Genomic DNA, 6,000 nt, shown 5'->3' on the forward strand with positions numbered 1-6,000 from the left:
CAGAAATCTTTGCATCCTCATTGGCTACAGGTAAAGTCCCAGAGGACTGGAGAATAGCCAATGTTGTTCCTTTGTTTAAGAAGGGTGGCAAGGATAATCCAGGAAATTATAGGCCGGTGAGCCTTACGTCAGTGGTAGGGAAACTATTAGAGAGGATTCTTCGGGACAGGATTTACTCCCATTTGGAAACAAACAAACTTATTAGCGAGAGACAGCATGGTTTTGTGAAGGGGAGGTTGTGTCTTACTAATTTGATTGAGTTTTTTGAGGAAGTGACGAAGATGATTGATGAGGGAAGGGCGGTGGATATTGTCTATATGGACTTTAGTAAAGCCTTTGACAAGGTCCCACATGGCAGACTGGTGCAAAAGGTGAAGTCACACGGGATCAGAGGTGAGCTGGCAAGATGGATACAGAACTGGCTCGGTCACAGAAGACAGAGGGTAACAGTGGATGGACGTTTTTCTGAATGGAGGGATGCGACTAGTGGTGTTCCGTAGGGATCAGTGCTGGGACCTTTGCTGTTTGTAGTATATATAAATGATTTGGAGGAAAATGTAGCTGGTCTGATTAGTAAGTTTGCGGACGACACAAAGGTTGGTGGAGTTGCAGATAATGATGAGGATTGTCAGAGGATACAGCAGGATATAGATCAGTTGGAGACTTGGGCGGAGAAATGTCAGACGGAGTTTAATCCGGACAAATGTGAGGTAATGCATTTTGGAAGGTCTAATGCAGGTGGGAGGTATACAGTAAATGGCAGAACCCTTAGGAGTATTGACAGGCAGAGAGATCTGGGCGTACAGGTCCACAGGTCACTGAAAGTGGCAACGCAGGTGGATAAGGTAGTCAAGAAGGCATACGGCATGCTTGCCTTCATCGGTCGGGGCATAGAGTATAAAAATTGGCAAGTCATGTTGCAGCTGTACAGAACTTTAGTTAGGCCACACTTAGAATATTGCGAGCAATTCTGGTCGCCACACTACCAGAAGGACGTGGAGGCTTTGGAGAGGGTACAGAAGAGGTTTACCAGGATGTTGCCTGGTCTGGAGGGCATTAGCTATGAGGAGAGGTTGGAAAAACTCGGATTGTTTTCACTGGAACGACGGAGGTGGAGGGGTGACATGATAGAGATTTACAAAGTTATGAGCGACATGGACAGAGTGGATAGTCAGAAGCTTTTTCCCAGGGTGGAAGAGTCAGTTACTAGGGGACATAGGTTTAAGGTGCGAGGGGCAAAGTTTAGAGGGGATGTGCGAGGCAAGTTTTTTTTACACAGAGGGTGGTGAGTGCCTGGAACTTGCTGCCGGGGGAGGTGGTGGAAGCAGATACGATAGCGACGTTTAAGAGATATCTTGACAAATATATGAATAGGAAGGGAATAGAGGGATATGGGCCCCGGAAGTGCAGAAGGTGTTTGTTTCGGCAGGCATCAAGATCGGCGCAGGCTTGGAGGGCCGAATGGCCTGATCCTGTGCTGTACTGTTCTTTGTTCTTTGTTCAATCCCAGAACACTATGCTGAGAGACTCTTGCAGATGCCTTGATATACTGATATACTGCACCACTTTTAACGTCTCCTCTAATAAGAAGGGCAATATAAATATTACAGGTTAAGACAATGTGAATGAAAATACAGATTATCCATGGGAGGGGTACTTTTAACCATATTCTGAGGTGATGGTCAAGAGACGCACATCTCTATTTGGATGGAATCTTGTAAAAGACCTGCCCAGTAACAGTAACAACTTATATTTATATATGCCTTTAAACGTAATAAAACGTCCCAAGGTGTTTCACAAGAACATTATAAAACAAAGTATGACACCGAGACGCAGAAGGAGATATTAGGTCAGATGATCAAAAGCTTGGTCAAAGAGGTGGTTTTAAGGAGTGTCATAAAGGGGGAAAGTGAGGTGGAGAGGCAGAGAGGTGTAGGGAGAGCATTCCTGAACTTGGGGCGTAGGCACGGCCACCAATGGTGGAGCGATTAAAATCAGGGATGTTCAAGAGGCCAGAATTAGAGCAACGCAGATATCTGGGAGGGTTGTGGGGCTGGAGGAGATTACAGAGATAGGGAGGGATGAGGCCATGGAGGGATTTGAAAACAAGGATGTGAATTTTAAAATGAAGATGTTGCTTGACCGGGAGCCCATTCCCGTCGGCGAGCACAGGGGTGATAGGGATCGACACTTGGTGCAAGTTAAGACAAAGTGAAGAAGGTTTTTGTACTAGTTTCTGGTAAATAAATGGCATGTACTTTACCCATTGCATGGGCATAGTATTGTTGGCTCACATTTCACCCTTGCATAAAGATTCCCATGTAATATAGGGTCTTTAACATTCATCTTGTGACCTTTATACTGGAAGCCGAGAAACGTTCATAAAGAATGGCCTTCTATAGAATATATCACTTCAAAAGAAGTTGGTGTTAATAAAGATTCTGCTTAGATATCAAGATTTTTCATCAGAACCTCCCTCTGAACCCGAATAATGGGACAGCACTTGCCAGAACTTACCACTCTTTATATGTATCTTCAGTTTTCCTGATCACTTTGGAATCCTGAAATAAAACTGAGGAAATGCAGCTGGTGCAACCATTTGGAATGTAACACATAAAGCTCACTGATGCACTATTCAGTTTCTTTACACAATTTGGAAATTTAGAGGTCTGATCTGAAAATGAAAACTTTTTGCTGTGTTTTGTAGGTTACAAAATTCTACAGTTCATGTTGATAAGTCCTGATGTATTCTAGTATCACCCTTCTCTCTAGTACTATAGTCTAAAGAGTGCAGTTCAACAACACAAGACCCATAAGAGAATGGTGTAACATGTGCAAATACCGGTGAGGTGAGATTGGTGAAAAAACACATAACTAGATTAATGATTTAATGTTGCTAGTCCTTCGTAGGGTTAAACCTATTAAATGATATTTTTGTCTGAAAGTGCCATTTTTTTTCTCACAGAGAGATTGATGATTGCCTTTGAACCTGTGGGATGTTTATGTGATATTTTGATGCTAACGTCAGAACTTTTAAATGTATAACCAATCAAGCTGGCTTTGACCAGAGCAAATGACTACCTATTCAAGGTGATTGTCATTGAAAAATCTATGGTAGGAAAAGCCTGTTGCAATAACAGAAGCAGGAAAAATTGTGAGTCTATTGTTGGAAATAAGGGGAGAAAGGATTATCCAACTAACTTAGAAAAAATGTTTCTTGGGGGTACAAGAATGGATGAATAAACAAGTACTACAAATCCACTTAGCTCGGCGGGGCAGATTGTTTTTCTTATGTAGAAGCTTGGAATAAGAGGTTTACGGAAGGGAAGAACAAAATTATTTACATCTTAAATAGGTTTCGTGAGTGATTTGTAAATACAGTTCCCACCCCTTAAACTGCCCATGTTTAAATTGGTCAATTGTTGAAATGAGGAAATTGTGCAAGTCTACAATAACCATTATTGTCAATTACAAAGTTGCTGCTTATCGCCTGTTAACTGCGCCATTATTTCGGGCAGAAACAGGTAGCTAATGAATTGTGAACACAGCGATTGACAAATGAGTGAATGGAGCAGCTTTCTAGCCTCAGTTAGATTTGTTTTAACTGTGACCTTGACAATACAAGGGGAGAGTGGTCACTAAAGCATCTGCAAGTATATAGATCAAACATCAGCATTTTCTGTACAATAGATTACAATAGATTACGTCTGCAAACGCGACACAAAGTCCTGTGACATTGATCACAAGTTGTGGGAGTCAGTTGCCAGTGATCGCCAGAGCTGGCGGGCAGCCATAAAGGCGGGGCTAAAGTGTGGCGAGTCGAAGAGACTTAGCAGTTGGCAGGAGAAAAGACAGAAGCGCAAGGGGAGAGCCAACTGTGTAACAGCCCCGACAACCAATTTTATCTGCAGCACCTGTGGAAGAGTCTGTCACTCTAGAATTGGCCTTTATAGTCATTCCAGGCGCTGCTTCACGAACCACTGACCACCTCCAGGCGCTTACCCATTGTCTCTCGAGACAAGGAGGCCAAAGGAGAAGAAGATTACATTAGTTTTTGTGTCCTGCCTGACTTGTACCAGTGTAATGATGCAGTGTTTAGTGGAAAGATTTACACATACTACATCACAGATGGAACATTGCAGCAGTCATACGAGATGCTATGAATGCAAATTACTCACTCCGATTGTGTCCCAGAACCAAATGCATGATACGTGCTTGGAACACGCTAGATAAAAATAGTGAGCGGAGCATGTTTAAGGATAAAGTAAACTGAACATTAATTTCCTGGCAGGCATAATGCTTCTGCTAATGTATTGCAAGATTACATTAAAGGATGCAAATGCAATTTGAATACAATTGCAATTATAGGCATTGGAATATGTGACACATGCATGGAATTGCACATTACTGTATGGGCCTGGAGTATTTCAACATTTTCACAAGCCGTTATTCTTTCTGGGACAATTGCACTACGACCATTTTCATGCTGCAGGACACATGCATGGCTTAAAAGCTGCTAGAGAGCCTGCTCTCGCTGAATACAACATCATGGAAAAGTAACTAGAACTACGCATGGGCGAGAAGTTTGCCCCCTTTTCATTGTCAGCAGGCGCAACTGAAAATATTTTGCATGTTAAACATTTAATTTACAAAGAAACTGATTAGTGTACATCAATAAAACTAGTAAATGGTTCAGTATAGCTTCTTCTTAAGTCATTTTCAGTGTTTTACAATCAGGTTGCTCCCAGGTGTAGGGCTAGACACTTAGTGAAAATGCTTATTTTTTTGTGACAAATCTATTTTCAGCTGTATTAAGAAAAACGCACCAGGTTAACCACTCTTCTGTAGATCAACGAATATTTTTTAATGCAAAGATAAAAACCTAATGACATCTATTAAACTGACTGATTGGTTGGTTCATGGAAGATTTTATGCAAACAATGTGGGTAGAAAGTTGAACCATAACTTCCCTTATGAAAAACAATGTAATTTCAAGTGCAGTTTGCACCCAGTGGGCTGAATCTTCTGTGTCGCAGAGTCACCGCAATCTTCCGTGTGGCGGCTCATTTAAATAGCTGGGCGGGGCGGTGGGGGGGGGGGGGTGTTGGGGGTGGTGGCCGTTTCCCCCCCCCCCCCCCCCCCCCGATCACATGGAGGGGATGGGCTCTCTGTCCCCGGCAATGGCGTCAGCTGCCTGTGTGCTGACGCTGACGCTATTTTTAAAAGGCTGTCAGCCCTACTGGGAAATTTAAATATTTAAAGATAAAGAAAATAAAAACAAAGAAGATAGTGCTTCTGCCCCGCTCCCACGCCCTCCCCCTCCCCCCCCCCAATAACAATTAAATTATTTGCCCTCTCCCCCCCCCAAAACACTTACCTTTTCCATCTGACCTTCCCCACCCCCCCCAAAAAAAAAACTGCATAAACTTTAAACTCCAAATCTTCCCACCATCCCCTACATCCCATGACATTACTTATTCAGCAGGTCAGTTAGAGAGACAAGATGGGCCATGGAGTTTGTGCATGTACCCTTCATCAGTACATTCATGCCATCTCATAAAAGCATCCTATTTTAACTGAATTAAACGGAGACTCAGGGCTGAATTTTATTAGCGCACTGCACATCGCGGTGGCGCGCTTTGAACTTGGCAGCCTTCCGATGCAGAAGCGTCGCTGCTGAGCCTCCTTGATATTTCACGCGGGGGCTCATTTAAATGGAGGGGCAGAGCGGCCACTCCCGATGAACTAAAGGGGGCGGCCACTCCATCCCCTGTGTCCGATGCCACTGCGCAGGCGCCGGTGCCATTTTTAAAGGGCTTTAAGCCTTTAGGATAAACTTGAATTTTCAAAGGGTTGTCACTACATATTTTATTGAAAAAAAAATATTAAAAGCTAGAGGCCCTTTCCCAATGTTTTTTTTATTGTCTGAAATGAGCAAAATGAATTTCAGTCCCAACACGAACTTTCCCCCCAACCTCATCAAATTTGCCTTTCAACTCC

Source organism: Heterodontus francisci, chromosome 23 (assembly GCF_036365525.1).
Source record: "Heterodontus francisci isolate sHetFra1 chromosome 23, sHetFra1.hap1, whole genome shotgun sequence".
In the NCBI taxonomy this organism is placed as follows: domain Eukaryota; kingdom Metazoa; phylum Chordata; class Chondrichthyes; order Heterodontiformes; family Heterodontidae; genus Heterodontus; species Heterodontus francisci.